We start from the raw sequence: 15,000 nt of genomic DNA on the forward strand, positions 1-15,000 counted from the left end.
ATGATATTATTAGATAGTTATCTATTACAGAACCACATTAGACTGATCTAATGATATTATTAGATAGTTATGTATTACAGAACCACATTAGACTGATCTAATGATATTATTAGATAGTTATCTATTACAGAACCACATTAGACTGATCTAATGATATTATTAGATAGTTATCTACTACAGAACCACATTAGACTGATCTAATGATATTATTAGATAGTTATGTATTACAGAACCACATTAGACTGATCTAATGATATTATTAGATAGTTATCTACTACAGAACCACATTAGACTGATCTAATGATATTATTAGATAGTTATCTACTACAGAACCACATTAGACTGATCTAATGATATTATTAGATAGTTATCTACTACAGAACCAGACTCTCTCACTGTTAGTCATCTCTGTTTCTGTCAGTCATCTCTGTCTCTCTGTTTCTGTCAGTCATCTCTGTCTCTCTGTTTCTGTCAGTCATCTCTGTCTCTCTGTTTCTGTCAGTCATCTCTGTCTCTCTGTTTCTGTCAGTCATCTCTGTCTGTTCTCTCAATTCAATTATTTTTGTCCTCTCCCTGTCCTCCCTCCCCTTCCCTCTTTCCCTACCTCTTGACAGATTCAGCAAACATAGCAGTCATGTTGTCCATTCAGCGGTCTGCTCAGACGATGATTTGATAGACATTCATTTACTGTGACTGGCAGAGCTGTGTGTGTACTGGCCACTGTGTGGGGCAAGGAGCTGTGTGTGTACCTGGCCACTGTGTGGGGGCAGAGCTGTGTGTGTACCTGGCCACTGTGTGGGGGCAGAGCTGTGTGTGTACCTGGCCACTGTGTGGGGCAGAGCTGTGTGTGTACCTGGCCACTGTGTGGGGGGCAGAGCTGTAAATGGCCACTGTGTGGGGGCAGAGCTGTGTGTACCTGGCCACTGTGTGGGGCAGAGCTGTGTGTGTACCTGGCCACTGTGTGGGGGGGAGCAGAGCTGTGTGTGTACCTGGCCACTGTGTGGGGCAGAGCTGTGTGTACCTGGCCACTGTGGGGGCAGAGCTGTGTGTGTACCTGGCCACTGTGTGGGGGCAGAGCTGTGTGTGTAAATGGCCACTGTGTGGGGGCAGAGCTGTGTGTGTACCTGGCCACTGTGTGGGGGGCAGAGCTGTGTGTACCTGGCCACTGTGTGGGGGCAGAGCTGTGTGTGTACCTGGCCACTGGGTGGGGGCAGAGCTGTGTGTGTACCTGGCCACTGCGCGGGGCAGAGCTGTGTGTGTACCTGGCCACTGTGTGGGGGCAGAGCTGTGTGTGTACCTGGCCACTGCGCGGGGGGCAGAGGTGGGTGTAGCATGCCCTCGATGCTCTCAGTGCGTAGCCGTCTCCTCTCACTCAGCAGGCCCTGGTACACCATCCCTGTAAACTGATTGGCCTCTGCCTGGCTGCTGCAAGGTACCATGGGAAAGAGCCAAGGTCAGGATCAGACAGTCATAACAATTCATCTCAACAGGAAATGACAGTATGAACTCATACTATAGGTCATCAAAATGTGTGTGTGTGTGTGTGTACCTGTAGCTATGGCTGTCACACAGGGCTTGATAGATGCAGGCAGACAGAGAGGCAGCCAGGGTGTGTAGGAGATTCACCTGGAGAGATGAGAGACAAACTACACTCATCTCATCTCATGGAGGAACAAACCATTTCTAGATGAATAGCCAACATGAGACTATGACAGAAAGGTCTGCTGTGTGGGGATTTATCTTTGAATGAAGACTCCTTGTGACAATCATTTCTGTTGGCAGTTTAGTAGTGTGTTTTAAATGTGTGATTGTTTTGAACCCCCAGGCTGTCGTACTAACAGACCCATACATACCCTGTCGTACTAACGGACCCATACATACCCTGTCGTACCAACAGACCCATACATACCCTGTCGTACCAACAGACCCATACATACCCTGTCGTACCAACAGACCCATACATACCCTGTCGTACCAACAGACCCGCATACCCTGTCGTGCCAACAGACCCATACCCTGTCCCATACCAGACCCATACATACCCTGTCGTACCAACAGACCCATACATACCCTGTCGTACCAACAGACCCATACATACCCTGTCGTACCAACAGACCCATACATACCCTGTCGTACCAACAGACCCATACATACCCTGTCGTCCAACAGACCCATACATACCCTATCGTACCAACAGACATACCCTGTCGTACCAACAGACCCATACATACCCTGTCGTGCCAGAGGCCCATACATACCTAGATACATACCCTGTCCCAACAGACCCATACATACCTGTCGTACCAACGAACCCATACAACAGACCCATACATACCCTGTCGTACCAACAGACCCATACATACCCTGTCGTACCAACAGACCCATACATACCCTGTCGTACCAACAGACCCATACATACCCTGTCGTACCAACAGACCCATACATACCCTGTCGTACCAACAGACCCATACATACCCTGTCGTACCAACAGACCATACATACCCATACATACCCTGTCGTACCAACAGACCCATACATACCCTGTCGTACCAACAGACCCATACATACCCTGTCGTACCCATCAATACCCATACATACCCTGTCGTACCATACATACCCTGTCGTACTAACAGACCCACATACCCTGTCGTCCATGAGGTCAGGGTGTGGAGGCAGCTCCATCTGTGTGATGGTGTGAAGGATGTCATGGATGTGGTTGCTAAGGTGGAGGACAGGGTTGGAGATCACTGTCTTGGTGGTGGCGATACTGGCTGAGAGGAGGGGAGGGTGGTGGGGAGGGGCAGGGGACTGAAGCTGTTTCACTGTAGTCTCCTGGAGGAGGGGAGGAGAGGGAGAATAAGAGAAAGGAGAGACAAGGGGAAGAGAGAGCAAGAATATATCAGAGAGGTGATACGGGAGGGAGGGAGGGAGAGAGAGAGTGAGAGTGAGTGTGTCTGACCTGTGTGTGTGTTTCTTCAGCACCTACCTGTTGGCTCTCTTGCAGCAGGAAGATGAGCTCCATGCGCACTGAGGTGACCCCCCTCCCTTGGCTCCGTGCAGGCTGCAGTAGGACAGGAAGACTCAGGAGCAGAGCCTGGTTCTTCCTCAGCCACGCCTTCCTCCTCTCAGCATGAAGCTGCTTGGCTGCGAGACGCCTACGCCCAGCTGGTGGCGCTCATACGCCCCCGCCTCCGTACCCCGCCACCCCCAGGGACTCCTCAAACACGTCCTCTACTCCTCCTCCATCATCCCATCTCTCCAGCTCCTGGCTCTCCTCCTTCCCCGTCCACCTGAAGAAGAGGAGGACAAAGGGTTTGATCTTGATGCTGTTCTGGTACTGTAGCAGTAACAGTTACAGGAAATACTGTTTAATTCAACTCTATCCAGTTCTGGTACAGTATGTCTGATGAGACGTGGTGGTTAGGATCTAGTAGGTGACATGGTTGGGGTCAATTACATTTCAATACAGTCAATTCAGGAAGTAATTTTGGGAAAAAAGCAGAAATGTGCAACCCTCTGAGTGTCCTTTAAAGGGAGCTGTGTACCTTGTAGTGGCAGATGAAGTGTGTGTGTACCTTGTAGTGGCAGATGGTGTGTGTGTGTGTACCTTGTAATGGCAGATGAGGTGTGTGTGTGTGTACCTTGTAATGGCAGATGAAGTGTGTGTCTACCTTGTAATGGCAGATGAAGTGTGTGTGTACCTTGTAGTTGCAGATGAAGTGTGTGTGTGTACCTTGTAATGGCAGATGAAGTGTGTGTGTGCCTTGTGGTGGCAGATGAAGTGTGTGTACCTTGTAGCTGCAGATGAAGTGTGTGTGTGTACCTTGTAGCTGCAGATGAAGTGTGTGTGTGTACCTTGTAGCTGCAGATGCAGTGTGTGTGTGTGTGCGTTGTAGTGGCAGATGGTGTGTGTGTACCTTGTAGTGGCAGATGGTGTATGTGTGTACCTTGTAGTGGCAGATGGTGTGTGTGTGTACCTTGTAGTGGCAGATGGTGTGTGTACCTTGTAGTGGCAGATGGTGTGTGTGTACCTTGTAGTGGCAGATGGTGTGTGTATACCTTGTTGGGGCAGATGGTGTGTGTGTACCTTGTACTGGCAGTTGGTGTGTGTGTGTGTGTGGGTGTACCTTGTAGTGGCAGATGGTGTGTGTGCACCTTGTAGTGGCAGATGGTGTGTGTGCAGCTTGTGAGTGGCAGATGGTGTTTTGTGTACCTTGTAGTGGCAGATGCTGTGTGTGTACCTTGTAGTGGCAGATGGTGTATGTGTGTACCTTGTAGTGGCAGATGCTGTGTGTGTGTGTGTACCTTGTAGTGGCAGATGGTGTGTTTGTGTGTACCTTGTAGAGGCAGATGGTGTGTGTGTGTACCTTGTAGTGGCAGATGGTGTGTGTGTACCTTGTAGTGGCAGATGCTGTGTGTGTGTACCTTGTAGTGGCAGATGGTGTATGTGTGTACCTTTGTAGTGGCAGATGGTGTATTTGTGTGTACCTTGTAGAGGCAGATGGTGTGTGTGTGTACCTTGTAGTGGCATATGGTGTGTGTGTGTACCTTGTAGTGGCAGATGCTGTGTGTGTGTACCTTGTGTGGCAGATGGTGTATGTGTGTACCTTGTAGTGGCAGATGCTGTGTGTGTGTGCACCTTGTAGTGGCAGATGGTGTATGTGTGTGTGTACCTTGTAGTGGCAGATGGTGTATGTGTGTGTACCTTGTAGTGGCAGATGGTGTATGTGTGTACCTTGTAGTGGCAGATGGTGTATGTGTACCTTGTAGTGGCAGATGGTGTGTGTGTGTGTACCTTGTAGTGGCAGATGCTGTGTGTGTGTGTGTGTACCTTGTAGTGGCAGATGCTGTGTGTGTGTACCTTATGGTGGCAGATGCTGTGTGTGTGTACCTTGTGGTGGCAGATGCTGTGTGTGTGTGTACCTTGTAGTGGCAGATGGTGTGTTGTGTGTGTACCTTGCACTGGCAGATGGTGTGTGTGTGTACCTTGTAGTGGCAGATGCTGTGTGTGTGTACCTTGTGGTGGCAGATGCTGTGTGTGTGTGTGTACCTTGTGGTGGCAGATGGTGTGTTTGTGTGTACTTTGTAGAGGCAGATGGTGTGTGTGTGTACCTTGTAGTGGCAGATGGTGTGTGTGTGTGTGTACCTTGTGGTGGCAGATGCTGTGTGTGTGTGTACCTTGTGGTGGCAGATGCTGTGTGTGTGTGTACCTTGTAGTGGCAGATGCTGTGTGTGTGTGTACCTTGTAGTGGCAGATGGTGTGTTTGTACCTTGCAGTGGCAGATGGTGTGTGTGTGTATGTGTACCTTGTGGTGGCAGATGCTGTGTGTGTGTGCCTTGTAGTGGCAGATGCTGTGTGTGTGTGTACCTTGTAGTGGCAGATGCTATGTGTGTGTACCTTGTAGTGGCAGATGGTGTGTGTACCTTGTAGTTGCAGATGCTGTGGGTGTACCTTGTAGTGGCAGATGGGTGTGTGTGTGTGTACCTTGTAGTGGCAGATGGTGTGTGTGTGTACCTTGTGGTGCAGATGGTGTGTGTGCGTGTGTACCTTGTGGTGGCAGATGGTGTGTGTGCGTGTGTACCTTGTGGTGGCAGATGCTGTGTGTGTGTGTACCTTGTAGTGGCAGATGGTGTGTGTGTGTGTACTTTGTAGAGGCAGATGGTGTGTGTGTGTACCTTGTAGTGGCAGATGGTGTGTGTGTGTGTGTACCTTGTGGTGGCAGATGCTGTGTGTGTGTGTACCTTGTGGTGGCAGATGGTGTGTGTGTACCTTGTGGTGGCAGATGCTGTGTGTGTGTGTACCTTGTAGTGGCAGATGCTGTGTGTGTGTGTACCTTGCAGTGGCAGATGGTGTGTGTGTGTACCTTGTAGTGGCAGATGCTGTGTGTGTGTACCTTGTAGTGGCAGATGGTGTGTGTACCTTGTAGTGGCAGATGGTGTGTGTGTACCTTGTAGTGGCAGATGGTGTGTGTACCTTTAGTGGCAGATGCTGTGTGGGTGTACCTTGTAGTGGCAGATGCTGTGTGGGTGTACCTTGTGGTGGCAGATGCTGTGTGGTGTGTACCTTGTAGTGGCAGATGGTGTGTGTGGTGTACCTTGTAGTGGCAGATGCTGTGTGTGTGTACCTGTGTAGTGGTGTGTGTGTGTACCTTGTAGATGGTGGTGTGTGTGTGTACCTTGTAGTGGCATATGGTGTGTGTGTGTACCTTGTAGTGGCAGATGGTGTGTGTGTACCGTGTAGTGGCAGATGGTGTGTGTGTGTGTACCGTGTAGTGGCAGATGCTTGTAGTGGCAGATGGTGTGTGTGTGTACCTTGTAGTGGCAGATGGTGTGTGTGTGTACCTTGTAGTGGCAGATGGTGTGTGTGTGTACCTTGTAGTTGCAGATGGTGTGTGTGTGTACCTTGTAGTGGCAGATGGTGTGTGTGTGTGTACCTTGTAGTGGCAGATGGTGTGTGTGTGTACCTTGTAGTGGCAGATGGTGTGTGTGTGTACCTTGTAGTTGCAGATGCGGTGCATGGCCCTATCTCCTTCTCTAACCAGCTGTAAAGCTGAAAAGCGCAGCTTCCTCCGTCCACCTCATAGCCGTAGCTAACGTCCTGAGCTCTGTCATCAGTATCTTCAGGCACGCTCTGAACTTCAGCTGCTCTGCGATCACGTCCACCTCAGACTCACCCTGAGAGCAGAGATGCTTCTGGAAATATGTAGCACTTAACTGTCATAATAACTCTATATTAACAGTGTCATACCTATATAATATTCTTACAGAAAAAAATCATATTTTTAATTAGACTGATACATTAGATATTTTCAATAAACCAGAAAATGATTTATCGTGTTAAAAAAATGAAATGATCTTTTTGGATGATACGTTAACAGACAAGGAACTCCCAACACTACTTTTTTCACTATCACAGAGCTTATGTATCAACTCGGTTTTCTTTTAAAGTCATCTCAACAGTCAATTATATTGACTTGTGGTTATACTGACTAGTGGTTATATTGATGATGTCGCCAGCCCTACCTGAGAGTCCTCTCTCTGCAGCCCAGGTGGTCTCACCCCCCCAGACCCCTCGTCAGCTTTAGTCTCCACATCAGTCTTCTTCATTGTCAGACCCCCATCAGTATCATCTTCATCGTTCTTATCATCTCCCCAGTCTAGCTGGAGTCCATCGTCCTCCACTTTGACCAGAGGCTGGCTCCAGTCCAGTGTGGCTGAGCTCTCCTCTGTACCCCAGGCAGGATTGGCCTTAACTGGGGCAGGAGAGGCCCAGTCCAGGGCCCCCTGGTTCCCATTCTCCAGGGGCAGGCTAGAGCTGACGTTGGCCATGGAAGAACCTTTATTTAGGGGGGACGAGGAGACCGACTTCTTGGTCACCTTGGGGATCTTAGAGAGCACCTCCAGGGCAAGCACTGGACAGCCCACCTTTATTACAAAACAGAATAACACTATTAGTAACATTAGTAAGTAGCCTTCCACGAGCCGAAACCGCTCATATGGCAGAAGCCTCCTGTTTCTGTAGGGTGAGGCAGCTTAATGTACTGTAAAACCCCCTGGACAGGACACTACTCGATCTCCTGTTTCTGTATGGTGAGGGAGTTTGATGTACAGTACACCACCTGGACAGGACACTAGTCTATCTCCTGTTTCTGTAGGGTGAGACAGCTTGATGTACCAGTACACCCCCTGGACAGGACACTAGTCTATCTCCTGTTTCTGTAGGGTGAGACAGCTTGATGTACCAGTACACCCCCTGGACAGGACACTAGTCTATCTCCTGTTTCTGTAGGGTGAGGCAGCTTGTGTACCAGTACACCCCTGGACAGGACACTAGTCTATCTCCTGTTTCTGTAGGGTGAGACAGCTTGATGTACCAGTACACCCCTGGACAGGACACTAGTCTATCTCCTGTTTCTGTAGGGTGAGACAGCTTGATGTACCAGTACACCCCTGGACAGGACACTAGTCTATCTCCTGTTTCTGTAGGGTGAGACAGCTTGATGTACCAGTACACCCCTGGATAGGACACTAGTCTATCTCCTGTTTCTGTAGGGTGAGGCAGCTTGATGTACTGTAAAACCCCCTGGACAGGACACTAGTCTCCCTCCTGTTTCTGTATGGTGAGGCAGTTTGATGTACAGTACACCCCCTGGACAGGACACTAGTCTATCTCCTGTTTCTGGGGTGAGGCAGTTTGATGTACAGTACACCCCTGGACAGGACACTAGTCTATCTCCCTGTTTCTGTAGGGTGAGACAGCTTGATGTACCAGTACACCCCTGGACAGGACACTAGTCTATCTCCTGTTTCTGTAGGGTGAGGCAGCTTGATGTACTGTAAAACCCCTGGACAGGACACTAGTCTATCTCCTGTTTCTGTAGGGTGAGGCAGCTTGATGTACCAGTACACCCCTGGACAGGACACTAGTCTATCTCCTGTTTCTGTAGGGTGAGACAGCTTGACGTGCCAGTACGCCCCCTGGACAGGACACTAGTCTATCTCCTGTTTCTGTAGGGTGAGACAGCTTGATGTACCAGTACACCCCCTGGATAGGACACTAGTCTATCTCCTGTTTCTGTAGGGTGAGGCAGCTTGATGTACCAGTACACCCCCTGGACAGGACACTAGTCTATCTCCTGTTTCTGTAGGGTGAGGCAGTTTGATGTACCAGTACACCCCCTGGACAGGACACTAGTCTATCTCCTGTTTCTGTAGGGTGAGGCAGTTTGATGTACCAGTACACCCCTGGACAGGACACTAGTCTATCTCCTGTTTCTGTAGGGTGAGGCAGCTTGATGTACTGTAAAACCCCCTGGACAGTACACTAGTCTATCTCCTGTTTCTGTAGGGTGAGACAGCTTGATGTACCAGTACACCCCCTGGATAGGACACTAGTCTATAGCAGGGCCTTACCCCCAATATATCTATTTTTTAGTAACATTACTTTTAGATGAATTAACTTATCCTTTATTTATAAAGGTGAGAAAATGATACTAATCTTAAAATACTGTTAGTCTACAATGACTATAGTTTTTAATGCCGTGCCACATTACACCTTATAATAAGTGCTATACTACAGCCGTGGCCAAAAGTTTTGAGAATGACACAAATATTAACTTTCCCAAAGTTTGCTGCTTCAGTGTCTTCAGATATTTTAGTCAGTTACTATGGAATACTGAAGTACAATAAAGAGGATTTCATAAGTGTCAAAGGCTTTATTGACAATTCCATGAAGTTGATGCAAAGAGTCAATATTTGCAGTGTTGACCCTTCTCTTTCAAGACCTCTGCAATATGCCCTGGCATGCTGATGCCAAGACCTCTGCAATCTGCCCTGGCATGCTGATGCCAAGACCTCTGCAATCTGCCCTGGCATGCTGATGCCAAGACCTCTGCAATCTGCCACATATTGACTGATGGCAGCCCATTCTTGCATTATCAATGCTTGGAGTTTGCCAGAATTTGTGTTTTTGTTTGTCCACCCGCCTCTTGAGGATTGACCACAAGTTCTCTGGGATTAAGGTCTGGGGAGACCGTTCCTGGCCATGGACCCAAAATATCGATGTTTTGTTCCCCGAGCCACTTAGTTATCACTTTTGCCTTATGGCAAGGTGCTCCATCATGCTGGAAAAGGCATTGTTCGTCACCAAACTGTTCCTGGATGGTTGGGAGAAGTTGCTCTCGGAGGATGTGTTGGTACCATTCTTTATTCATGGCTGTGTTCTTAAGGCAAAATTGTGAGTGAGCCCACTCCCTTGGCTGAGAAGCAACCCCCACACATGAATGGTCTCAGGATGCTTTACTGTTGGCATGACACAGGACTGATGGTAGCGCTCACCTTGTCTTCTCCCGGATAAGCTTTTTCGGATTCCCCAAACAATCGGAAAGGGGATTCATCAGAGAAAATGACTTTACCCCAGTCTTCAGCAGTTGAATCCCTATACCTTTTGCAGAATATCAGTCTGTCCCTGATGTTTTTCCTGGAGAGAAGTGGCTTCTTTGCTGCCCTTCTTGACACCAGAACATCCTCCAAAAGTCAAAGGACTTTCTTGGGAGCCCTGAAGCCTTCTTCACAACAATTGAACCGCTCTCCTTGAAGTTCTTGATGATCCGATAAATGGTTGATTTAGGTGCAATCTTACTGGCAGCAATATCCTTGCCTGTGAAGCCCTTTTTGTGTAAAGCAATGATGACGGCACGTGTTTCCTTGCAGGTAACCATGGTTGACAGAGGAAGAACAATAATTCCTAGCACCACCCTCCTTTTGAAGCTTCCAGTCGGACTCAAATCTGCATGACAGAGTGATCTCCATCCTTGTCCTCGTCAACACTCACACCTGTGTTAACGAGAGAATCGCTGAAATGCAGTGGAAATGTTTTTGGAGATTCAGTTCATTTGCATGGCAAAGAGGACTTTGCAATTAATTGCAATTCCTCTGATCACTCTTCATAACATTCTGGAGTATATGCAACTTAACATCATACAAACTGAGGCAGCAGACTTTGTGAAAATTAATATTTGTGTCATTCTCAAAACCTTTGGCCACGACTGTACAGGTATAATACAATATCGTTTTTTAACCACTTAGTCCTATAGGGGCAGTATTTCATTTTGGATAAAAAGACGTGCCCGTTTAAGCGCAATATTTTGTCACGAAAAGATGCTCGAATATGCTTGGAATTGATAGCTTTGGAAAGAAGACAGTCTTACGTTTCCAGAAATGCAAAGATTTTCACTGTGAGTCCCTTAGAACAAATGTTTCGGGCAAAACCAAGATGTATGACCGACCAGGAAATGCACAGGATTTCTGAGGCTACGTTTTCCATGATCGCCTTATATGGCTGTGAATGCGACAGGAATGAACGGACTCTTTCTCTTGTTTCCCCAAGGTCTCTGCAGCATTGTGCGTATTTGTAGGCATATCATTGGAAGATTGACCATAAGAGACTACAATTGCCAGGTGTCCCTCTTGGTGTCTGCGTGGCAATTGGTGCGCAAAAGACAGGTCCCAGTATTTTTCCATTCACTTCTCAGAACGAGGCAAGATACAAGGACGGTGCTTTCAATGGAGAGAAATATGACAAACCACCTTCAGGATTGATTCAAACAACGTTTTCCATGTTTCAGTCAATATTATGGAGTTAATTCGGAAAAAGTTTGACATGTAGGTGACTGAATTTTCGGTTAGTTTCGGTAGCCATATGCATAGTAACAAAAGGGAACGATGTGTCCTACACAAGAATCTTTCAGGAAAAACTGGACATCTGCTATGTAACAGAGTCTCCTCATTGAAACATCTGAAGTTCTTCAAAGGTAAATTATTTTATTTGATTCCTTGGCTGGTTTTTGTGAATATGTTGCGTGCTAAATGCTAATGCTAACGCTAAGCTAGCCATCACCACTCTTACACAAATTAGTGATTTTCTCTGGTTCTAAAGCATATTTTGAAAATCTGAGACGACAGGATTGTTAAGAAAAGGATAAGCTTGAGAACAGGCATATTTATTTCGTTTCATTTGCGATTTTTTAAAAATCGCTAACGTTGCGTTATGCTAATGAGCTTGAGGCTGTAGTAACGATACCGTATGCGGGATGGGGCGTACTATCAGGTTAAGTGGTCAACTTTGTGTTATCTTCGATGCTTCTAAATGCATTGTATCCATGTGTGGTTGAATTGTGTTATTAAATGATTGATTAAAACAAATCAAAGACCTTGAAGTGTGCGTTGGCGGTGGTGAAGAAGAGTTTGCGTTCGATGAGGTTGATCTCGTCGACGCTGCTCTTCTCCGAGGTGAGCCTAGTGATGATGTCACAGCACCATCAGGGGACGCGTAGTGGCGGCGGATGATCAGGGGTGTGTCCTCAGGTAGTTATAGAAACTAAATACCACTGGGTTACACGACTTCACCATCACATCTGGGAGGGGGGTTAGAGAGGGAAAAGGGGAGGGGGAGAGTGGGAGAGAGGAGGAGAGGGAGAGAGGGGGAGAGAAGGGGAGGGGAGGGATAGGGAGAGAAGGGGAGGGGGAGGGGATGGGGAGAGGAGGGGATGGGGAGAGAAGGGGAGGGGAGGGATAGGGAGAGAAGGGGAGGGATGGGGAGAGAAGGGGAGGGAAAGGGAGAGAAGGGGAGGGATAGGGAGAGAAGGGAGGGATAGGGAGAGAAGGGGAGGGATAGGGAGAGAAGGAGGGGGAGAAGGGATAGGGAGAGAAGGGGGAGGGATAGGGAGAGAAGGGGGAGGGATATGGAGAGAAGGGGGAGGGATAGGGAGAGAAGGGGGTGGGGTGAGAAGGGAGGGGAGGGAGAGAAGGGGGAGGGAGGGGAGAGAAGGGGGGGAGGGGGAGAGAAGGGGGAGGGATAGGGAGAGAAGGGGAGGGATAGGGAGAGAAGGGGAGGGATAGGGAGAGAAGGGGGGAGAAGGGGAGGGAGGGGGGAGAGAATGGGAGGGAGGGATAGGGAGAGAAGGGGAGGGAGGGATAGGGAGAGAAGGGGGAGGGGAGGGATAGGGAGAGAAGGGGAGGGGAGGGATAGGGAGAGAAGGGGAGGGATAGGGAGGGATAGGGAGAGAAGGGGAGGGAGGGATAGGGAGAGAAGGGGAGGGATAGGGAGAGAAGGGGAGGGGAGGGATAGGGAGAGAAGGGGGAGGGGAGGGATAGGGAGAGAAGGGGAGGGATAGGGAGAGAAGGGGAGGGGAGGGATGGGGAGAGAAGGGGAGGGGAGGGGATGGGGAGAAGGGGGAGGGAGGGGAGAGAAGGGGAGGGAGGGATAGGGAGAAAGTAAGAGGTAGATAGAGGTCAATGCAAATCAATCCAGTTAGAATATAGCATCAGCACTCAGCTGAAACATCCCTGTCCTCTCTGAGGGTGTGATCTACCACCATGCTTGCTCACCTGGGTTCTCATCATCCTCTTTGGGGATGCACTCTAGCAGTGTGTCCAGGGCCTTGGTGTAGTCCTTCATGATCCAGAAGGCTATGCTGCGTAGGAATGGGTCCGGGTGTAGTTTGGTGCAGTGGTACCCTGACCCGTCCCTCTGGCAGCCCAAAACCTTCTCATACAGGATGGCTTGGCAGGTGGCACTGCTCTCATAGTCAGCCTCGTACAGCCTGGCTACTACCATGGCCAACTGGATATCTTCCATCTTCTCCAAGCACACCTAGAGAAGAGGGACAGTTACAGTACAGTTAGAGTAGAGGACAGTACAGTTAGAGTAGAGGGCAGTACAGTTAGAGTAGAGGGCAGTACAGTTAGAGTAGAGGACAGTACAGTTAGAGTAGAGGACAGTACAGTTAGAGTAGAGGACAGTACAGTTAGAGTAGAGGACAGTACAGTTAGAGTAGAGGACAGTAGAGTTAGAGTAGAGGACAGTAGAGTTAGAGTAGAGGACAGTACAGTTAGTGTAGAGGACAGTACAGTTAGTGTAGAGGACAGTACAGTTAGTGTAGAGGACAGTAAAGTTAGAGTAGAGGACAGTAAAGTTAGAGTAGAGGACAGTACAGTTAGAGTAGAGGACAGTACAGTTAGAGTAGAGGACAGTACAGTTAGAGTAGAGGACAGTACAGTTAGTGTAGAGGACAGTAAAGTTAGAGTAGAGGACAGTACAGTTAGAGTAGAGGACAGTACAGTTAGAGTAGAGGACAGTACAGTTAGAGTAGAGGGCAGTACAGTTAGAGTAGAGGGCAGTACAGTTAGAGTAGAGGACAGTACAGTTAGAGTAGAGGACAGTACAGTTAGAGTAGAGGACAGTACAGTTAGAGTAGAGGACAGTACAGTTAGTGTAGAGGACAGTACAGTTAGAGTAGAGGACAGTACAGTTAGAGTAGAGGACAGTACAGTTAGAGTAGAGGACAGTACAGTTAGAGAGGACAGTAGTTAGGTACAGTTACAGTACAGTTAGTGTAGAGAACAGTACAGTTAGAGTAGAGGACAGTTAAAGTTGGCCTGTGTTACATAAGGAATATACAGTTAAAGATGGCCTGTGTTACATAAGGAATATACAGTGCCTTGCAAAAGTATTCACCCCCCTTTTTTACCAAGCAAGACAGTTAAGAACAAATTCTTATTTTCAATGACGGCCTAGGAACAGTGGGTTAACTGCCTGTTCAGGGGCAGAACGAAAAATGTGTACCTTGTCAGCTCAGGGATTTGAACTTGCAACCTTTCGATTACTAGTCCAACGCTCTAACCACCTTGACATTTTTCCTATTTTGTTGCATTACAAAATGGATTTAAATTGATTAGTCCAAATTTGTGAAGTGAAATGGAAAAAAAATGACCTGTTTCAAAAATAAATTAAAAATTAAAAATGGAAAAGTGGTGCGTGTATATCACCCCCTTTACAATGAAGCCCCTAAATAAGATCTGGTGCAACCAATTACCTTCAGAAGTCACATAATTAGTTAAATAAAGTCCACCTGTGTGCAATCTAAGTGTCACATGATCTGTCACATGATCTCAGTATATATTTTTACACACCTGTTCAGAAAGGCCCCAGAGTCTGCAATACAACTAAGCAAGGGGCACCACCAAGCAAGCAGCACCATGAAGACCCAAGGAGCTCTCCAAACAGGTCAGGGACAAAGTTGTGGAGAAGTACAGATCGGGGTTGGGTTATAAAAAAATATCAGAAACTTTGAGCATCCCACAGAGCACCATTAAATCCATTATTAAACAATTTAAAGAAAATGGCACCACAACAAACCTGCCAAGAGAGGGCCGCCCACCAAAACTCACAGACCAGGCAAGGAGGGCATTCATCAGAGAGGCAACAAAGAGACAAAAGATAACCCTGAAGGAGCTGCAAAGCTCCACTGCAGAGATTGGAGTATCTGTCCATAGGACCACTAAGCTGTACACGCCACAGAGCTGGGCTTTACAGAAGAGTGGCCAGGCCAGAAAAAAGCCCATGCTTAAAAAAAAAAATAAGCAAACATGTTTGGTGTTCGCCAAAACGCATGTGGGAGACTCCCCAAACATATGGAAGAAGGTACTCTGGTCAGATTA

The 15,000-nt window shown here is 47.9% G+C and overlaps 1 pseudogene; it reads right to left on the reverse strand.

The window, feature by feature from the left end:
- LOC115115938 (dmX-like protein 2) overlaps positions 1-15,000 on the reverse strand; it is a 71,928-nt pseudogene that overhangs the window by 9,224 nt on the left and 47,704 nt on the right.

Source organism: Oncorhynchus nerka, linkage group LG27 (genome assembly GCF_034236695.1).
Source record: "Oncorhynchus nerka isolate Pitt River linkage group LG27, Oner_Uvic_2.0, whole genome shotgun sequence".
Lineage (NCBI taxonomy): Eukaryota > Metazoa > Chordata > Actinopteri > Salmoniformes > Salmonidae > Oncorhynchus > Oncorhynchus nerka.